Below are 23,954 nucleotides of genomic sequence, written 5' to 3' on the forward strand. Positions count from 1 at the left end.
ACTTATCATGAAACATCATTTTGAAAGAAAGATACAAAAGTCACTATGGTAGCTAAACACTGTTCTGGTAAGACTTTCCTAGTTCTGAGCCCTATTTCTAATAATTATATAGCTATTCTTCGAATGTATTTTCAAATTTAAATTTTAAAACATAGTTCCAGGGGTACCTGTGTGGCTCAGTTGGTTAAGCGACTGCCTTCAGCTCAGATCATGATCCTGGAGTCCTAGGATCGAGTCCCACATCGGACTCCCCGCTCGGCAGGTACTTCTCCCTCTGACCCTCCCTCCTCTCATGCTCTCTCTGTCTCATTCTTTCTCTCTCAAATAAATAAACAAAATCTAAAAAAAATAAAATAAAACATAGTTCCAGAGGAAGAAAATATATAAACTAAATCTTTACACAATGGCCAATTTCAGATTCCAACAACGTACCTTCATTTCTTTTGGATACTACTTCATAATAGGTGTCAACCACTGTAGTATGCTGGTAGTTTTAATGGTGTCCCTAATCTATTCCATATTTCCAAAAATTCCTAAAATGTTCCCCCATGTGAACATGAAGATTAGTAGAATATTAGTATTTTTTGCTTTATTTCCTCAAGATGAAATAAAAGCTCTGTACCTTGCAGCTGGCTCAGCTCTCTAGATAAATGACTCTTTCTTGCCTGCCAACCTGTACATACTCATTAAGCTTAGACTGTGGGGCCAACCTAGCCCATACAAAAGAAAAAAGGTAAGTAAAGAAGAAAAAAGAAAAAAGTATGTCATGGATAGGGTACAAAAATGCTGTCTTTGGCAGGCAAGGGAGTAAATGGAACTCAGCTGTTAGAACAAAAGGTATCATTCAAAGTGAAATTACTGTATCTTAACCCCAGGCACACTATGATGAGGACTTTTGCTCCCTAAACTGAGAAAAGGGAAAGCAAGTATTGAGAAGCAGTTACTAATGCTAAGACTAACAACTGTATGCATAAGCATACACTTTATCATGCAGAAATATTTCTTTAAAAAATTAATAAACAGGAGAAAATGAGGAAATGGCACCAATTCCATAGAGTATTTAGAATCTTTTGTTGTTAGTTTTGTTAATAAAAACATGCCTCTGATAATCTGAAAAGAGGAAAAAACACATAAAAGTTGAAGCTAGTGTTTATTTTCTTTAAGGTTATAGGTTTCTTTTTCCACAAGTGTATGAGAGAGTACAAATATGAGATGACCAGGGGCCCCCAGCAGCCCTTGCCAATTTTAAAATCATTGATGCATAAAAAAACATCTAGAAGCACATTTTTCTTAGTGATGTATATTATCTTCCAATCTGGTAAAATAGAACATAAAAGAAAAGAGAGCGAACCAGATGATTGTCATTTAAGGGAAATTAAAAATATATATATATGTATCCAAATAAGTCATTCTTTTTAGGGGATACTTGTAAAGTCACTGATTGTGTAATAATAATTAAATAAATAGCAAAAATCTAATTTTGCTTTATTTTCAAGTTGACAACAGGGGAGATAGGGAGTGGTGAACTGTGCTTCTCACATCTTCTTACTCCAGCCACTTAAACTACTTAACAGTAAACATTTGTTCTACAGAAATGTTAGAAGTCACTAAGACTCTCTCTTCTGAAAGATGTTTGAGACTGCATAAGCTATTGTTCTGTAAGGGAGGATCTGGGTGAATATAAGCCGTACATGATAACTGGCTGAATGATTAGCTTTTACTAACAATCAATACCCAGTGTCCCCAAAGATGTGAAGAAATTAAACTAAATGGCCATATAAAGTGTACTTAGGCAATCAATGTTTATTTTGGGAGAAGATTACTTCCATGCCTAAGAGAGAATGCTTCTCTGTGAAACATCTCAAAACCCATGGTTTATTCTTGATGCCTACACATATACACATGGAAGAGTCAAGAGAATGCCAAAAAGAAGCGAAGTTTTGTCAGTTTTATCTGGGTGACAGAAAATCAGGAAAATAAATGTGAAGTGTGAGTTTTAGTATTATATAATTTGTATTACTTAGCGAGCAATCTGCACCAGGCACAAAAAAAAAAAAAAAAAAAACAGGATAAAGGTTAGAGTGATTTGTTGTCCAAAAGGACATACTGACTGCCTTCATTCACCACTTCTCATTCAGTGTTTACTGAAATTAGAATATGTTTAAGATCTATCTTAAATTCCTATCTTAATATTTATTGGTATACATCTATTGCTATATGGCACTCCATAGCATGCATTAATCATGTTTTATAGACCCATTTCCAATGATGGACTTCAAGGTTATCTGCAGAGCTTCACTTCTACAAAATAAACACCACTATGTAAATCTTTTTCCATATCAACTTAAAAGTCCTTTTTGAAATTGTTTTGTGAATTGACTCCCTTTTTGTCCACAATGTAACAGTCCATAAGGTCAGTCCTTCCCCACTCCATAAGAACAACCAGTTGGCCTCCCATTCCTGAGGGAACCCTGATGGGAAACAAAGCAACTTAAAAAAACAGCTGAGGAAATCCACACAAGCCACCTAGAAAAATCAATATAATACTAAATTCTTAACTACTCTGGCAGGATCCCATATTCTTAATGGTCCAACAAGAATCACCACACTTTAGGGAAACACATATTAATGTAGGAGAAAGATTGCAAATAGGAAAAAAAGCCCTTGATGGTTGCTGAAACAAGAGACCTTAAAGAAGAAAACTTTAAAAGCACTGTGATACATAACCTCCGTGTAATTTTGAGAAGATGAAAAGGATGCTAGGATAAAGGTCTATTTAAAGAATAAGAAATAGACTTTGGAAATTAGAAGTATAATTGTTAAAATAAATTCAGTAAAAATCTGTGACACATGTTAAAGAAATATTTAATAACAGAAGAAATGAGTAAACAAAAATATAAATATATTATATATGGAAAATAAAGATATATAAATGCCATATCATCAGTTTCGGTTTCCAACTAATAGAAAATGCAAAACTTGAAAATGAAAGCTTATACATTTTGCAATAAAAAAATAAAAGATACTGTCTTAGAATGAATAAAATATATAAATTTTATATTGAAAAAGTCTACAAGACCTAGGGGAGAATTAAGGAACAAGTCACATCCCAAGATAACTAGATTAATACTTTAAACACTCAAAATCAAAAGGAATGTTCCAGGTATTTAAAAGCTGGAAGGACTTTTGTACAAAGAGTTTAATTTTCTTCCACATGGCCACATCAGAAAATAAAATGCAGACCGATGTGATAAGATTTCAGTGATGCAGACTTGAATTCCCTTGCTTTCCACTGTGCATAGAGAGAAGAAAGTCAAAGAGCTGCTGAATGTGATAACATAGTTAAAGGAAATAAACAAAGAATGGTAACTTTGAAAGGGTGGGCATCAAAAAATGATACCTTAAATATTCCATTTAAGGAGTGTCTGTGCTTATTTAACCCTTGATAGTGTGTTAATTATTAGTATGTAGGCTGTTGAAATATTATGTACTTTATGAAAAAAATTATAGAAAGTTTAAGAAAAAAGTTGCAAGAAGATATATTTTGTATATTGATCACTATTTGCCAAGTACAAAAATAACAAAGAATAACTATCAACATGATAAGAAATTTCAATTTTGGGGTCCATATGTATTCTAGATAAAAATTAATGAAAATAGTCTGATTTTAGAGAACACATAAGAAACGTTTTTGTCTTCTATCCTTTTATAGCATCTTATTCCAAGATGAAGAAAACAAAATCTATTATTTCTTTCAGCAGACTTACTTTTCATACTTCAGATTGTTTAATCTGTTGCAGAAGTAAGAGAAGGTTTCAGTAAAAAGCATAACAGATGTGATTTCACCATAAGAAAATAAGTATTTAAATGATAAGATGTGATATATGTTGGGAAGAAAATATTAAACCAATGAAAAGAAAATCATCTCTATTTATGATAACTTAAATGAAATTCTATGAATATTACAGGAATCAAAAAGAAAGTATCTTACCTCGCTGGTTGTCTGGCACTGCCTGAATCAATTTCTCAAAATCAAAATTAAAGGAGCAAAACCAGAAAGATAAAGGTTGGATTTTCCCCTTCCTCCACCAAATTATGGTCATAAATATTACATCAACAGAGAGGAATTTATGACTTCTCAAAAGAGCCTTAAGCAACTGCATATGGCTCTTGGTCCATGAATATCTCCCATCAGTCTTACAAATAACCCCAAAGGCTTATTCTGTGAACAAAACATTCTTATCAAATAATAAAGTTCCAACTTTTAAAGGAAAACTTCATCATTGCCACTTATTTCCTTTATGAATATTGGAGAAAAAAGAATAAAAGAAGTTTGACAGAGGAATTCTACAGATAGCTTTCACTGCTTCAACTGTTTGAGTGAACATTTTTACTTTTTTTTTTTTTTTTTACTATGACAAACACTACAGCTACACTTGTCCAATCCTGGATACTTTACTATGGTTAAATAAAGATGAGACAAGATCAGAAAGTTTCTGAAGATGTAGCAGATTTGCTTGCTACTTTCGGCTAATTCAGTCCATCTGGGGTAAAAATATACCAATGTGAATTTACGCAGCCGATGAGTTTCCTGTTTTATATGCTATGACAAAACAATGTTCCAGCGTGCTGGTCTGTCATGTGAAGAAGAATCACCTTATCTGCCCATAGCAAATATAACCTCACAGAGCATCATTCAAGTAAACCAAACTAAACAGATACGGAGCCTGGTAGTCCTTTTAGATTCCAAGTCTCCTTTCATTTGCTTGGAGTTCAGGGAATCTGAGGGAGTCCTTGTTTTCATGAATGGCTAGAGTTAATGTATTTATGTTCTGTCTTTCTTACATGAATCATCTTTGAAGCAATGTTGATTTAAACATCAGGGTTTTTCTTTTCCTTTTATTTTTCACTAACCATTTAAATGTTATCTATCCTATGTAGTTTTGCTCATCCCTTGCAGGGTTAGTTCACAGTTTTGTGTTTTGCTGAAATTGTTTTTTATATCATTAGGAATAATAAATATGCATAAATCATGTGCCACTTTTTGAGGATTAGAAATTATTTCTGCCCATAAGGAGTTCATGATTCAGTGGCAGAGAAGGGACAGACACCAGATAAAAAACATAAGGTGGCAAATTCTACCTTAAAATGGTCTATGAAGGCTGAGGAAGTTATCCCCAAAGACAAGAATTCAGGGAGGCTTCTTCTAACGGACAGTATTTAAAGTAGTCCTTGAAATTGGACCCGGGCAGTAAGAAGTGCTCAAAAAAAAAAAATCTCTAAGATGAAGATTTGCATGGTGTGCTGATGAAACCATCCAGACCAGAGGGTTTTTGAAGATCACAGAGAACAAGACCCGAGTGTTAAGTTAGGCTGAAAGAGTTAGCTCCTAGAATCTTGGGAGACTTTGGTGAGGAAAAGCCAAGAAATATAAACATGTATATACCATGTTTTATTTCAGAATGTATGTTTCATATATATTTCAGAATACGGCCTCCTTTGTCCTACTTAATTGAGCATCAAATGATATATTCAAGAAATAGGAAGAATTTATGTCTTGTGTTTGATATTTTTATACTAATTGAATAATCTCAATTTTATAATGATAGATTTTCTCAGTGATATTTTGATAATTTTAAATTTAATTTTTAATAAAATATTTCTCTATTGGAAATTCATTATTACTATAAACCATAAAGCCCTTCTGGTTTGTTTTGAGATAAAAACACTTTTGTTTTACTTTTCAGTCTAAAATGGAACATTCTTTCATATTTTAAGGTCATTTTTTTTTAAAGATTTTATTTATTTGTCAGAGAGAGAGAGAGCACAGCAGGGGGAGCGGCAGGCAGAGCAAGTAGAGGGAGAAGCAGGCTCCCCGCCGAGCAAGGAGCTCAATGCGGGACTCTATCCCAGGACCCTGTGATCATGACCTGAGCCGAAGGCAGACGCTTAACTGACTGAGCCACCCAAGCGTCCCTTTAAGGTCATTTTGTAAGAAGTTAGAAAAAGTCTAAATAGTTCCTCTTACTTTAGATAAAAATCATGCAAAATTGTTTTTAAAGTATTAAATATTTCAAAACATAAACATAATATATCACAAAGTCAGAAATGTATGAGGATTAAAATTAAGAGGGACAAGGCAAACATGTCTAGCTTTTTATACTTTTTTTAAGTAATATTCTTCCTAAGTAATTTACCATAAAATCTACTTACTAAAGATATAACCTCTTCTAATAATTTAATAGCTGTGTTGGTTGAGATCTGATATGTAGAAATTCAAAAAAGACAGAACAATAATGACAAATACAAACAAATGAACAAAATTTAATAATGACAAAGAGCAGCTACCAGATAATTTGGAACCAAGACTACAGTAGTTGCAGCGAAAAGAAAAATATGCAATAAAAAATTTTGCAAATTAATTTTGAGTTCAAAATATTCTGTCAGTTATAATGTCTTGCTACAAGGGCAAACTGAAATGCTTACTCTCTGAGTCCTATATTCAAATTTAATTTATTAACAATGATGAAAATTCTTATGATAATGATAATTGTGCTGAAGGTAGTAAGGATTTGACACTAATGGAATTTTAAAAATCTTATTGATTTACAGAAGGAAAGATTTGAAATGTCCTAGTCAGACTAAAATGGATATCAGATATATAGGTGGGAGGAGGGGAGTAACAATTATTGAATACCACAAGTACCATGTGCCATCTTCATTATATAGATTATTTAATTTAATTCACTCAACAACAGTATATGGTCACTGAAGCAGAATTACAGCTTTGTAATATAACTTGAAGTCTGGAATTGTGATACCTCCAGTTTTGCCTTTCTTTTTCAACACTGCTTTGGCTATGCAGGGTCTTTTGCGGTTCCAAACAAATTTTAGGATTATTTATTCTAGTTCTGTGAAAAACACTGCTGTTATTTTGACAGGGATTCATCAAATCTATAGATTGCTTTGGGTAGTACAGACATTTTAACAATATTTGTTCTTCCAATCCATGATCATGGAATGACTTTCTATTTCTTTGTCACCTTCAGTTTCTTTCATCAGTGTTTTATAGTTTTCAGAGTACAGGTCTTTCACCTCTTTATCAATTCTTTCTATAAATACATTGGCTTTATTCCTATAGTTCTGAAGTACTTTTATGACACATAATGTTAATACTTAAATGTGTAGGCAATACAATTTAAATGATTACAACATCATTAAACTTGAACATGCTTTTAAAATAAATACATATTGCCTAGTTAATTAAAATTTGAATATATACACTAAAATTACAAAGATTATGTTCATTTAATTTTTTTAAGATTTATTTATTTGAGAGAGAGAGAGACAACAGGGGTAGGGGCAGAAGGAGAAGGAGAGAGAGAATCCTCAAGCAGACTCCCCACTGAGTGCAGAGCCCAAAGTGGGGCCTAATCCCAGCACCCTGAGATCATGACGAGCCAAAACCAAGAGTAGGCCCCTCAACCAACTGGAGCCACCCAGCTCCCCCATGTCCATTCAATTTTTACTGAGACATCTGACAATATGTAGGATGTAATGTTATCATGGTAAAATATTTTGTTTTTCATTTTGAAAATATAAAAGTTTCAAATATTTTCTTGAATGGCTCAGTTATTTAAAATAATTTTAATTAATATCCTTTGGGAATATAATCCCATAGAATTTCCAAAAACACAGTCAAAAGAAACATACTTTGGAATTATATTTTCACTCAACAGATGCTATTTAACAGAAAAGCATATATTTATAATTTGTCATCCCCCTAAAGAGAAGACATTGAATATATAATTTCTGTATTTGTTCAGAAAACTTGCATACAATTTTTAACTAGATGTCAATCAGAGCAGATTGAAAAGATCTAATTTATTTTCAAGGTCATCCTTTCCTAAGGGTTATATCTAAACACTAAAGGAATACTTTGAGAGAGAAATGAAATGGTATGCCACTGAATAGAGGAAAGAACTGAAAGGGAGACCCATACTCTAACTTTGCTAAATTAATATATAGTGTCAGGCCATTATATCTTTAAACATAGATAAACAGAATATTGTTCAAAGGTATTCATCTTGTCATCATCTTTACAATACATAGCTAAAGTAGACCAACTTGTTTTTTCTCCAGTTTTACATTCATTTCCTTGGTGAAGTACCAGGTAGTTAGCTAGATGCCACTGATTGTTATTTGTCTTAAATATTTTCATTTCTTCTCTTATTCATTAGTTACTCTAAATGCACCCAGATGATTAAAACTTAACACTGTAGTTAAAGTAAAATATTTTATGTAGAATTTTTTTAAGTCGTATATAATAAACACATAGGATTTACATATTCCTTCTTATATTTGCTTATATAATACTTGCCTATAGGAGGCAAAAGTTCTAGTATGTATATGTGTGTGTGTGTATTTCTTTTTACAAGGGCTCAAATTTTCAAAATCTCAAGTCTACAAAAAATATAGGGACTAGATTATTTGAAAAAATTTGACATATTAATTTATAATAATTTTCTTACACTCATCCATTTCTCTTTTTTTAAAGATTTTATTTATTTACTTGATAGAAGGGGAGAGAGCACAAGCAGGGGGAGTGGCAGGCAGAGGGAGAGGGACAAGGAGACTCCCTGCTGAACAGGGTGCCCAAGGCAGGGCTGGATCCCAGGACCCTGGGATTGTGACCTGAGCAGAAATCAAGAGTTGGTCACTTAACTGACTGAACCACCCAGGCACCCCTCTTACACTCATTCTTAATCCACATAGAACTCTAATGAATTTGTGTTAATGATTATAAAACATAGTAATATTCAAACACAGCTGGATAAATTTGACATCCTATTCTCATAAAAGAAATATTTGAACAATATGAAAATTGAGTTAATTTGCTAACACACAGAAGGCAGTTCATAGAATATTTACTAAGATTGAACTTCAGGGCGATGCCTCCTATTACAGCCATTTAAACTAGTAAAGGAAAAAAGAAACCTCCTAAGTGATTTTTCAAAATCTGTTTTTCTTAACCGGGTAGGGACAGGTAACTAGAGGGGGGGGAAACAACACTGAAACGTTTAAACAAGTGCACTTATATCATCTGACATATATATCTAAACTGCAACTAGAAAAGTAGGACTATCTCCCATTAAATCTACATTTGTGTTCTCTCTGCTAATACTTTTAGCTAGCCATTTGATTAGGGTTGAGGAGTTCAGTATTCTAAAAGGAATACTGGTTTTCCTTCAGCACTAATGTTTATTATATTCTTTCTGGATGACAACTCCATAAGTTTGATGTATCATATTAATTTGTTTTGTAGGAGTTGATCAATTAACTTGAGAAAACTCTATGTAGTGTTGATTCAATCATATAACAAGCATAATTTAATATAAATGGTGCATAAGACATTGATTTTACCCAACTGCTCTGTAGAATTAGTGTCACTAAAGAAAGCAGCCAAGCTGAACTAACAATATTAAGCATTTGTGAAATTTATCTCTTGCTATAATGAACAGTAAATGATATAATGACCAAGAAGAATAATGATAAAACAAACATGCTAGTTAGATGCACGTTATAGAAGACCAATTCACAATGTTACTTGGTAATCAATAATTTGAAGATTAATTTAACCAATAGGAGTATAAAAATCAAGCAACAGAGGAAATGGAAACCTTTCCTGGAACATGTTCATTGCTACAGCCATTTAAAAATGTATTCAAGGTTGAATATGCTATAATTTATCTTTTTACTTTATGATAAATTTATTTTCCAGAGTTTTAACCTAAAATTATATACTGTCCCAAGTAATTTATTTAAATGTCCCTAAACTGATGAGCCCCCAGATGGTTAGGGATGCCTCCTTCCTGATTCTGCTACAAATGGAGAGGATATTTATCGACAGTAGTCATTCACAACCACTATGCTTTCCTTTGAGTGGTTTTGCTGAGTATAATTAAAGGAAGAAAAATGTGTCCAAGAGTAAACACATGGGTGATATATAGAAGAAATCTCTTAATAGAAAATAATAAAGGTAAGGGAAAACATCTTGTTTATTTTTCTTTCTAGTCCTCTCCAATTTATGAACTCTTTTAGACTCTGTCACAAATTCTTAAATCTTTATACTTAAATTATGGACAATAAGGCAGTAAGCATACATTCAACAGTAAATTGGAAACTTTTAAATTTCAAGTTCTATGTTTCCCTAGAAGGATATAATCCAAAGGAGTTCAAAGCCTCACAGTAAGTGGAAATGTTCCCTTTGACTCCATGTCTTCCACGGAATGAAATGGCTATAAGTTAATACTCTGCAGTTCCTTACTCAGTGTGTGTATTCGTGACTTGAACTACAGCCAATAGTTACTTCCTCTCCAAAAGAGAGTTATAAGTACTATTCCCAGGGTCAACTCCACTATATAAACAAAGAACTTGTATCTTGGCTCTGTTTGCATTCAATATTAAACCATAAAAACTAATTTTATGTTAATAAATTCCCATTGAATCAAACATTCATTATTAGTGTCTATGCTATTATTATGTAAGAGCATCATTTTCTGACACCAAGAGATTAGGACAGTGTTTGTGGTTAAAGGTACGAATGACAAGTATTTTAGCATGTGATTATGATAACATAATAATAAATAAAAAAACACTCACTGAGATCTTATATGCCTCTAAGCACTTCAGCTGTAATAACACTTATTCATCATATTAACTCTCTGAGTTAGGTATGAATTTTATCCCCCATTTGTAGATGTTGAAATAGATACAAGAGGGTTAATAACTCGCCAAAGATCTCACAGCTATTAAGTGGAAGATTTGTAGTTGGTGCCAAAATTTACTGTCTTTGCTATACTAATATTTGTTTAGTTAAACTTGAAAAAGAAATCCCCATTTTACTGCATTTTTCTGAAGATAATGGAATGTTTTGTTTTGTTTATCCTATACTTCAAAAAAAATCTATATCTTGTTATTTATCTAATTAAGTTCATATGCTTGTGAAGAACACAATTTCAGATGTATTGTAAGAAGCCAAATATCCTAACCTCAAGAAGGGCAGTAATAGGAGTAGAACAGAGCTACAGGCTTTTCACTCTGATGTCCACATTAACAGGCCACTACTCCTTATACTTCTTTCCCTTGTGCTACAACTCCCTTGTTTTCCTCCACTGTGTGAGGGCATGTGTTTATAGATTTTTTTTTTAACAGATATTCCCCAAGTTTTGCCTCTTCATAATTGTAACTTACATTCTCTCAAAATGTTGGGTTTCTACAAGTAGTTATTTTTTAAAAAATTTTATTTATTCATTTGACAGAGAGAGAGAGAGCGAGCACAAGCAAAGGCAGTGGCAGGCAAAGGAAGAGGGAGAAGCAGGCTCCCCACTGAGCAGGAAGTCCGAAGCTGTGGGGCTTGATCCCGGGACCCTGAGATCATGATCTGAACTGAAGGCAGACACTTAACTGACTGAGCGACCCAGGCGACCCTCTATGAGTACTTATAACATCTTTCACCATAAACTGCCATACCTAAGCACTTATTTACATTTCTGAGAAAGGATATCTGATTGGCTTAGCCAATTTTGGCAAACCAGATCATTTCAGGCTGGCTGATACACTGATTGGCTGTTCTTTGGTCAGGTGCCCACTCCTGCTCCAGAAGTGTTGTTACACTGAGGAGGTCATGGGTCCTTTTTTGATTAGGGTGTGTGAGTGAGCTGGGTGAAGATCATTTACAAGAGGCTATAGGCTAGCAGACCCCATGCTAACAAAAATATCTAGCACAAGATCCACTGATCACAGACATCACTATTCATGGACATCACTGTTTGCATGCGTCAAATGCCAAAAACCAAGAATAACTTAAAAACAAAACAAAACAAAACTTGTCCAAGAGCTATTTTCAGTGTTTTTTTAGTTATAGACTGATTATGGCAGAACAAGATAATGCAAAGAAAATATTTCATGAAAACATTTCCTTTGATCCATATAGTAATATAATTTTAAAAAAGTTACCACCATTCCTATCCACTATTTATAATATGTCTCAATGAATTAAGTGTCTTATACTTTTGCATTCACACTGGTATTTTAGAATATTGATATTAAGTAATCAGAAAGGATTACCAAATATATCACATCAACAAAATTACCTATTTAAAATCACAAAATCACAATTTGACACTTAAAAGACCCCCAAAACATAATGATTTTTATGTGGGTTTTGAACAAGGAGGGATTACAAGAATCCCTTCTCATTTCTCCTTTCCTAGTACTTGCAACTTCTTTGGAATCCTAGAGTAATTAAAAAAACAAAACAAAACCAAACCCAGACATGTTAAAAAAAAAAGATGTTTTGTAAACTTTTGCTGACCTTCTGATGTCCACTGACAATTTAAGTGTAACATCTCAGCCCAATATGAGTTAATGTACAAAACTCATATTTAGGGCGCCTGGGTGGCTCAGTTGGTTAAGCGACTGCCTTCGGCTCAGGTCATGATCCTGGAGTCCCGGGATCGAGTCCTGCATCAGGCTCCCTACTCAGCGAGGAACCTGCTTCTCCCTCTGGCCCTTCCCCCTCTCATGTGCTCTCTCTCTCCCTCTCTGTCTCAAAATAAATACATAAATCTTTTTAACAAACCTCATATTTAGATTGTATCATCTTCACATTACCTATTTTTCACAGTCCTTGAGTTACCTCTTTCTTTATCCTCTAATGACTATTATCAGTGAAAACGAAGGCTGACTTTGCACTTACAGCTTTGTTCATAAATCTGAAACAGGTAATTGTTCTTGCTTAGGTATTTATACTCAGGAACATGATATCAAAGCGTCTTCCAAGAATCACAGATGTTCTTAATAAGGTCTTAGTAGATAAGATTGATAGAGTAAATAAGGAGAATGTAAATGGATCCAGTTCTATCTAACAAGGTAGCCCAATAATAAAATAAGATTAGGTTTAAAAGGAATGCTAGGGATGACTGCAAGGGCTCAGTCGGTTAAGCATATGCCTTCAGCTAAGGTCATGATCCCAGGGTCCTGGTATGAAATCCCTCATCGTGCTCCTTGCTCAGCGGGGAGCCTGCTTCCCCTCTCCCTTTGCTCGCCGCTCCCCCTACTTGTGCTCTCTCTCTCTCTCTCTGACAAGAAAATAAATAAAATCTAAAAAAAAAGAAAAGAAAAGAAAAAGAAATGCTGTATGGCTAAGAGCATATAGAATACCTTTTCAAAGAAAGAGAACTCACAATCTGCCCCTTAACCTAGGTGCATAGTACCACTCCTCGCCTGTGAATGCTCCTTTTCAATCTCATGCAACAGGAAATGCTATAGATTTTTCTAAATAAGTAACAATTAAGCAAAGCCTCAAAACAGCCTAACAAAATTTACATAACACTCAAGGTTCTTTCAGATCTGCTTATTGTGCATTTGTCCCTATTAATTTCAAGAACTTCTCTGTACCTAATTTCTCGTTTTCAAATTATTAATACATTGTACTCATAACATTCTCTCTGTATCTGTTTGTACACACATATGTATGCTATAGATATACAGAGAATTAAAAAGTTGTACACATTTACCTAAATGAATAAATTACATGTTTTTTTTTAAGGTCTTTTCATATACTTCCTTTTTTTTTTTAAGATTTTATTCATTTTGACAGAGACAGCGAGAGAGGGAACACAAGCAGGGGGAGTGGGAGAGGGAGAGGCAGGCCTCCCGCTGAGCAGAGAGCCCGACATGGGGCTCGATCCCAGGACCCTGGGATCATGACCCGAGCCGAAGGCAGACGCTCAATGACTGAGCCACCCATGTTTATTTATAATAAATCCAATGGAAATAGTACTGAGTTAAAATAGAAGGTACTGATAACACTTGGTGAAAGATACTATGTGACCTGTTTTGGGGAAACAACTAAAATTCTTTGGTAGGAGTTACACATAGTAGAATATGAATGAAACTGTTTCAATTAGACTGGTCCATACTGATTTCACAATCCTAAACGTATTTATTTTCAAAAATTATGTTTGTTTTGTTTTGTTTTTTTAAAGATTTTATTTATTTGAGAGAGAGAGAAACAGCATGACAGGTGAGAGTGTCAGAGGGAGAAGTGATGCGGGACTCGATCCCAGGACTCTGGGATCATGACCTGAGCCGAAGGCAGTCGCTTAACCAACTGAGCCACCCAGGCGCCCTTAAAAATTGTGTTTTTTGATGTTTACCTCAAATGGCAAGTTAAAAAGAAATTGCAATAGACTAGATTTTATAGTAGGAAATAGGAATTTTTTTTTAAACAGGGCCACTAAAGATCATGATAATTTTTTCAAAAAGCATTGAAAAACATTGCAGTATCCAAAATAGTCAATCAGAAGAAAGATACTGATGTGGTGCAAGAGACAATAAAGAAAGCTGTGAAATAGAATCCAAAAAAGCTATCTGATCTTTTGGCTTATCTCTTCTGTTTTAAAACCCATCTATTTTTTCCCAGGACTGATTCTCAGGTAAAACTTCCTGAATGGGAATATACAAATAGAGCTTACATTTATTTAAATTTGATAAGAAAAATATGTTTATAACAAAAGCTAACATATTAAATTCTTAAGAAAATACTTTTGTCACAATAAATTTTTAATCTTATTTTAAAATATATACGATTAGACTATTAAAAGTCTAGTCTGATACAGACTAGGAGCTCAACAAATATTAGTTGAGCACATTTTCTTAAAGTTTAGTGTACAAATTAAATTATCACTTTTATGTTTTTAAACATAATATTGACTTACCACTGTGATGTCTATTTTTTTTTAATAGAGTCAGCTTATTCCACTTTTCTGCTTTGTGACATTTAGTAAATCCAGTGTTTGTTAAATAAGAGTTGTAATGTCATTCAATGAAATTATATGCATTGGGCCTGGTACATAGTATATTTTAAATAAAAACTATTTTCTTTCCATGGTAAATACCATCTCTTAATAAAAAATAAATATTTTCATGGCATTTAATTCACATAGCCATTATTTTCCTGAACCGTTTATCAATAGTGACAAAAAATGGAAAATTCTTCAGAACACTAGTTTCTTGTGTTTCTATTTGTACAATATATTTTTAGTTTTGTAGTTGATGCCATCATTCAAACATCAGTTATATATAAACAGATATGAACACTGAAATAATTTAAAAGAAAATAACTTATTAGTAGGTGATCTGAAATATTTTAAAAATCTTAGATCATTAAACTACATATTACTTAAAAGACGTATTATTTCAAGAAATTATTAAAAATTTGGAGATTGATCTAACAAATTAAAAATTCTTTAAAAGATCAAACATCGTTTAATATCTCACATAAGAAAAATTCATGACCATTCATGCTTTACGTACCTTTATAATCCTGTCAGTTCACTCTCTTAAACCATCTTTCTAAACCATCTTTCTGAATTGCTATCTCCTACTTTAAAACTACACAAAATTGATATCCTGTACTTCATCTACAGAGTTGTACTCATGGAGACATAATTTGAGAGATACTGGAAAGCTCTTAACCTCTCCTGCAATACCCAAATCCCAGTCACACATAGAATTTCGTAACACTGAAATTTCAATACTTTTCATTCTTGCTTAGAGAGAATTACTTTTCCCTATTAAATGCAATAAAAATATACATTTATAATATATATTATAGCCTATGTTAATTTTATATATATTTATAAACATAATAATACTGATACATATATGGTAATATGGACAATTATATATATTTGTTTTTCCTGATTGACCATGATTCACATGTTAGGAATATAGCATGTGAATCATGGTCAACTAGGTAAGGAAAAACAAATATGTATAATTAATCATAATACTTTATTGAAAGTTGTCTTCTGGCATTTTGAGCAGGGCTTAATGAAACACTAGGGAAGGAAGCAATCAATTTTGCTGGGGATGTAATGAGGCGCAGAAAAGCTTTCTTGAAGAATTAGATACAATAAATATGATCTAAAAAGCATTTTTTGGTACTATATGAAGATAGTATCCTCAGTATCTGGTACATTGGGCCACGATATATGAGAAATAAACAAGAAGTAGTGTTTGAGGCAGCAAAAGTATTCGATTCAGGCTAGGTCCTGTGCCATTAAATATTAGACTTTAGTGTATTAGTTTCTCTAACTTTGATTTTGGTAACTTATGGAAACCATATTGTTCAGTGCAACTGATTTTTCTGTCTGGGTCTTGTTTTCACCTGGATGAATTTCTTGAATTCTTGGGAACAGACTATCCTGAGAGATGGCTGATCACTTCTGCCCCAGTCAATCCTTCCATCATGCCATTGTTGGGTGAGAATATATTGGACAAAAATGGTTTAACTGGAATAACAGACTTAAAAGGAAACAAACTAACAAAAGACTAGAGGTTTGTATTCACCCATTTCTCTTTCCTTAATATTAGGACTGAGCTTACACACAGCAAGTATACTCTCTGCTCTGCCTCACTCCTCCACGCTTTGTTTTACAAGGGTCTTCCTCCATCATGGAGCTTGTGATGGCCCATCAAGCTTCCCTAACTGAGCAGGCAAACTGATCTAGTTCTAGGGTTCATAAAAATTGAATTTGGAAATGTCCAAGACACATATTTAAATATCAATTATATTGGTAATAGAATAATGTTTAAGCTTTATCTACTATCTTAAAAAAAATTTTTTTAATTGAGTCAGAACTTGATAGGGAGAGGGCTGAGTTTTTCACTGGGAACCACAAAGCCCAACTTTCAGCATCCCATATAGATATGAGAGGTATATAAAATCAAACTGTGATCAAAGGCCACTGGAAAAGAATAGGAACAAAAAAACAGAATACTGAATAAATTAATTTCTTTTTTTTAAGATTTTATTTACTTATTTGACAGAGAGAGACACAGTGAGAGAGGGAACACAAGCAGGGGGAGTGGAAAAGGGAGAAGCAGGCTTCCTGTGGAGCAGGGAGCCCGATGCAGGCTCAATCCCAGGACCCTGAGATCATGACCTGAGCCGAAGGCAGACGCTTAACGACTGAGCCACCCAGGCACCCCTGAATAAATTAATTTCTTAAATCAGGGGTGGGTAAACTATGATTGTGGGCCAAATTCAGCCCACTGCCTGTTTTCATAAATAATCTTTTATTAGAACACAGTCACATTCATTTATGTATTGTCTATAGCTTTGTTCATGCTACCATCATAACAGAGGCTATGTGTTCAGCAGAGTCCAAAATATTTACTATCTGCCTTCTTACAAAAAAAAAATTTCTGATCTTTGGTCGTACTTATCAGAATTTTTTAGAAGATAGAAGGAAAATGTATTATAATACAATTATACTCCAGATAATATATATTATAAATATTTCTCTAGTTTGAATATTGGAGTTTCTAAAAATATTGAAATGGTAATTATTTTACCATCATCCTTGGGTTAGAACATAACTTTGTGAGTAGGCCTAGTATTTCTTTAAGAGGTAGTCATCACTCCCTTCACTCACATTGGGAAGGGGCTGATAATTAGAAGGTGAAAATGCATAAAGTAAGCTTTACATAGGTGGATAGAAAAAATACCCTTCCTCTTTGTACTTCACTCTCCTGTGTTTTGTCTTTCAGAGGATAGATGTTTGGTTTCTGAATAGAAGGTGCTAAGATAGCATCCTAGGTATGGAGGCAGACCAAGAGATAGCATGCAATAGCAGTGTCTACAGCCCCTAAGTAAAATGCAATTGCAGGAGTTCAGACTACCAAGATTTATCTCATACTCCCTTTTTCTGTTATTCCCAGCACTTACAAATGTCTGTGTGCATGGTCTAAATTTATTTAATCTGTATAACTGGGTATTTGCTTAAGTAATATTTGTAGGTTTAAAAAAAATCCCACAACTTCAGTGGCGTAACAATAAAAGCTTCTTTCTAATTGTTAAAGCAGTTCTATGTGTTATAGTTGGCAGCAGGTTTCCTTTATGTGATGATTCAGAGACTAGGCTTTTTCCATTTTATAATTTTTCTAACACATCACTCCACTTGGATGCCTGGAGACCACAGGAGAAGGGGGGATGGCTGGGAAATGTATGTCACTGAGCAGCTGCTTCACTTATATTATGGAAGAGGGTTCAATTTTTTTTTGGCTTAATTTACCATCCTTACAATCAATCAATCAATCAATAAAATCAAGTACCTATAATTTAGTTATCCATGACCCATAGTTGGAGCAAGTGACTCCTGAGGCCATCTTGGTGAAAAGAGAAATATGTGAGAAAGTGAACCTTGGAAATGAGAAAATGAGGCCAAGTCAAACATCCTCTTTTGTAGGTAATTTTCCCATTATCAACCTTCATTTACTTAGCTTCCACTTTATTTATAAAGACAGTTTCCTTGGGCCCAAATAAAAAAGTGTGGAATACATGTGCATATATACTGGTAGGGCAGGAAGTGATAGAGTCTGGCATCTGGTGAACAGAATTAATATTTAGAAAAAGTGAAAACTCATAAAAAAGAAAAAATACAGGAAGATTTAAAATAAACTATTTTATATTTATATATGGTAGAGAATTCTCCAATTATGAATAGATCTTACAACAAAAATATAATTTAAAAAATTTTTATTAATGACTTAGGGTTTATATCCCTAGGAGTTTTATTATGATTGTTTCCATTATTATTCTATTTTATTTTACTTTACTTTATTTTATCCATTATTTTAATGGAGAAAACGAAACCTATGAAAAGTTCAATGGTTTGCCTAAAGTCACATAGTCATTAAGGAACACACTATTTTTTAGTCCAGATTTTCTGACTCTTACTTCTATATTTTGTCTATTATACTACATTGTGTCCTTAGAATAGGAAATACTTCGCACTCATCAGCATAGATCAAAGTGCTGAGTTCACCAACACCAGATTTTCTTCTTTGGTGTGTGTGGCGGGGAAGGGGAGGCAATTTGCTTTGGTTAGTCCAAAAATAGGTAGAAGACCTTCACCTAAAACTCCCTGGAAGAAAGTGAGCCAAATCTGATAGATTGATGCCTTTACTCTATATGACTGGGTCAGACGGAGTTAATTAAGCACACACAGGGCCCCTAAGCTAGAAGTGCTTTTGGATGAAGTTCAGAGAAAAGTCCCTGAAGCTAACGTGGAGCTGGCCCCAGCTTCCTCATGTTGGCCAATACAAATATTATCATTAGTCCTATGAATCAGTTACAGCTTTGACTCTATGACCTTCTAAAGGCAATATATTTCCACAATGCTGTGTGAAGTATTTCCTTTTATTTGCTCAAATGTATTTGATAATAATTTCTTCTAAGGCTTTCATATATACTTTGCAAAAACAGTAAAGAAACAATATGGATCAATCTTTACTACGTCTTTCTTGAACTCTCATGACTCATTCAGTTTCTACTTCATTTCCTATTTCTGGAAAACAGGAAAACACTGTCTCTCTCTAATATATTTCTATACTTACTTTCTCATAAATAGTTCTACGAGTACTGACCTTTTCAGGATACCTGATGACATATTCCTTCACTTAATTCACCAAATTAAATGCAGTACATTGACTTTTGCTTATTTTTACATTAAGTTCAAGCTTTATTTTTATATAATAGGAAGTATCTATAATATTCATAACCCTTTTTATGAATCCTCTTATTTTTTTCCTTAATACATCTTTATACATCAGAACTTGTGAAAAAAATCACCAATTTACTTTTACCAATATATCTATATTTAATTGGAATTTTCATATTATTATGCTGGCCTATGCTATTGGCTTTATCTGGACTTTTTGCAAAGTCTATAAATAAGTTTTTAACTAAGAGAAACCACTTAATAATATCAGCCTACCTCACCGACTATCTGCTTCCTCCTTTAAAGCATTAATTTGTATAAACACCTGGGTAAATCTTGAGTGGTTTCTCACGTTTTTCATAGATAACATTTCTAGACATGGAGAGACAGAAGAAACCCCAGGTTTCTACCACACAAGTAGCTAAGTCTATAGCAAATGGCATTGATATATGATCACTTAGCACTGCTTGATATTATAATCATAAAAAGCAAGCAAACCACTAATTTGCACATACTTAAGCTCACCATATTTCAAAATGAATTTATACATGAAAAGTCATTTTTAAAAATATTTTTTGTAAATATGGTGGATACTTTTTGTGCTTTGTAATTAAACACTCCAACAAATTTTAGGACTAGGAAGTGTGATATCAACAAGGCTCAAAATGTATTAGAACACTTATATCTTTCCAAGATTTTTAGAAAAAAAAACAAAATTATGCAGATTCCTAACTCAAAATGCACTTTGGCTGTGCAGCTTCTCTTTTGAAGATGCTTTGCATTATGACTGTGGGTTAAAATCTTTTATACATGTTATTGTTGTAGTTGATTACGGTAGTTTTATCTTCAGCATGTGTATGATTCTTAAGATAGTTATTATACCTCTAGTCCTGGATACTTCTAAAATTGCACCCAAATATATGCACACATACACATGCTTCAAAGGAGGGTCTGTGAATTTCAGCTCTGATGACAGATTAAGGAGTTTGGGCAGACATTTATTTCTCAACTAATATTTGTTGGTATGTTAACCGTGCATAAAAAATGACTCAATAAAGTTTGTTTTGTAATACTTAGGATAATTACAAATTATTTAAACTTTAACATAGTTCAGTAAATACACAGAACAACTTTTAAAATCAATTTTATAAAATGTATAAAGCCATGAAATTTTCATGGGGTTATTGTATGCTTTCAAGCATCTCAGAGGAAAATTCATTCCCATAACTTTACCATTATTTCAATTTCTTTTTATCTGTCACAATGTCTGTACAAACAATAACCTAAAAAATATTTACTCAATCAAAAAAGAAATGTCTCAAGGATTGAAGGCAGCTGTCAATCAGACAAGACATTTTCAGGTTAAAGTTACAAATGCAATGGAAAATAATCTGGAAAATATCCCATGAGATGAGGTCCCTTTGGTAGATATATAGGAATTACAGGCTTTTTTTAAAATAATTTTTGTTTCTATTCTCCTTCCTTTCCATGGCTAAGAAATCTATAAAGTTTGGATTTCAGATTAAAGTTTCAAATAATTATCTGCATACCAATTCCAACATTTGGACAACAAAGGAAAGAATCAACATAGTTCAGGAAATACACAGTATGTACTCATATTACCCATAGGAAAAAGGGGTGGACAAATTTCCCCCATAACTCACTCAAATAGAAGATTACTAAGAGAAGGCTATAAAGTAAGAATTAAATATAAAATAATAGGGGAGGATGATACCAGTCATGACAAAAATGGAAATAATTTAACTCAAAAATTAATAGGAGATCTCTGTAGTTGGGGCAAAAAGGAGTATTGATTCTTAGGTTGTTTAAAAAAGATTCACCTAAAAAAATCCAAAAATATTGAAAACACAAAAGAACAAAATTGTATAAGTGAATTATAAATGAAAGTAATAACATAAATGTAACAAAACAATTTTCTCTGCATTAGTATACCCCATCCCAATACATCCTCAGGTAGTCATATCTAAATAATAAAGTTATAAAGTTTCTTCCATAAGCTCAAATTTATAGGGAATGATAAAACAGTAAACTTTCATAGTAATTTTTAAGTAAATTTTACCTAAGAATATCTTTTTTTAATTTTTTGACAAAAAGTATACTCTTCATTGTGATTTAATTTTATTTAAATTTGAAGCTAATATATTTGCTGTGCCTGCACTCTTTAATACTTTCAGCTATTAAATGCCCACCTTTGTGTGAAGAATATATAAATTATTTTAATTCCTAGTTTAAATTAGTTTTCAAACTCAGGGGGATTCACAATATAGGAAGTCCAAACTACTAAAACAAAACTAATCAAACCTTAAAATAATCAACAAAACATCTATTAAAAACTGACATCACATTTCTTACATATTGGAGTGACAAAGATAACATAAACTAATGTTTATTTTTGGAGAAGATATGAAAACACTGACAGTGCTTACAGGAGGACTATGAATTGGTTCACTGTGAAGGGTCATTTGAGCAACAGTCCTTGAGTCAGCAATTTGTCTAGAACTACAAAGCCTGAGGAAATAATTTTATATAGTTGTATATATAAAAGAAAGCATGCAGCATCATGGTTTATAATTTAGAAGAATGTAAATGGGCCTTCAGGCAAAAACTAAGAAATCTGCTAAATTATGGTTTATATCCATAAAAATAATACTGTTGGGTAATTAAAATAATAACAAATATTTATATTAGAGTAAAATATTTTAATGAAATCCTGTGAAAAACAGATTAGATATGTCACACTCTTTACCTCCATGTGTGGCTATTCACAAATATTCTTTCTGGCTTTCTCTTCAGACACATAGAATTCATCTTTCTTACACATTTGAAGTTGGGTTATATGATTTGAAATTTCTATTGAACATAAACAAAAGTGATATGTGTCCCTTCCAGGCAGAAACTTAAAAAGTCAGCACATGCTTCCCTACCTTTTCTTCCTCTGCTCAGGAAATAATGGTCACTCTGTCAGCTTGGATCCCAGAGTGAAGAAAACAAGTACATGAATAACAACCTTCCAGTCGACTGGTGACAGACAAGTAGCTTAAGCAAAGAATTACCTTTTGCTCTTTTAAAAAAGAAAGGCTATGGTTCTTACTGCACCTTAATCTAGGTAATCCTGATATTTGCTGAAGTGTAATATCAAACATAAATATTAAAAACAAAATTATTCAGATAAATCTATCAGTTTTATGGATTTTGATATGATTACAGAATTATAAATAAATTTGGAGAGGAAACTCAAAATTTAATCTCTGACCCAGTAATAAGGAGGAAAAATTTAATATTGGGATTGTAAAATTTAGAAAATTTTACATTTTTGGATACAAAGCTTTGCATAGAGAAGAAACTGGACAAAGTATAATTGGACTATGAAATTTTACAAGTCCAAAGACAAGAGAACATCAGAAAACTCTACCTTTGTGGTTGACATTGGGAAGAATTTAGAGAAACCTGAAGACAATCTATCTCTATCCATCTATCTATCTTATATCTTTCCATCTATCATCTATTTATTTATACATAATTTTTTATTTTATTTTTTTTTTAAGATTTTATTTATTTATTCATGAGAGACAGAGAGAGAGAGAGAGAGGCAGAGGGAGAAGCAGGCTCCCAAGGAGCAGGGAGCCCAATGCGGGACTCGATCCCAGGACCCTGGGATCATGACCTGAGCCGAAGGCAGACGCTTAACCATCTGAGCCACCCAGGCGCCCTATACATAATTTTTTAAAAGCTAAAACAAATCAAGGAGGGTATGAGCTGAAAATTATAGCATGGAGATATAACAAAATATCAATATTATATGAGTCCTATTTCTGCAAAATTTTGCACATTTAAAATGACCTCAAGATCCACAAAGAGTCATATTCCAATTACAAGAAGAAAGAGAAATTCATATATCATAAAATAATAGTAATGCTTAATTTGGGGGTTAAGAGTTCAAGTAATGCTTTTGTTTACATATGTTCTATATTTTCTCACAGTGCAGCTATGATTCATAAAATACTATTTTAAAAATTCAGTCTTATTACATATTGTTAATAAGCAATGTGTGCAGTGATTGGTTAAGGTTATAACTAATTTATAATCAAATCCTCACCAACATGCTCCTCTCCCCAACTGAAAAACTGATCATATCTTATAGAAACATAAACTAAACTTTTATTTTTCATTTGTTGGAGTAACATGAGTTACAATTTCATTTGGAACTCAGAATTTTGAAAGTATGAAATCAAGAGAGTCTTAATATTTGGGAATGGAGTGAACAGTGACAGATCCTATGGTTTAGAGGCAGATCTTTTTGTCTGTTGCTGGTATCTGAATGGCCTATCTCTGGAAAGTATGGGTTACTGTGTTATCAGG

Source organism: Zalophus californianus, chromosome 5 (assembly GCF_009762305.2).
Source record: "Zalophus californianus isolate mZalCal1 chromosome 5, mZalCal1.pri.v2, whole genome shotgun sequence".
In the NCBI taxonomy this organism is placed as follows: domain Eukaryota; kingdom Metazoa; phylum Chordata; class Mammalia; order Carnivora; family Otariidae; genus Zalophus; species Zalophus californianus.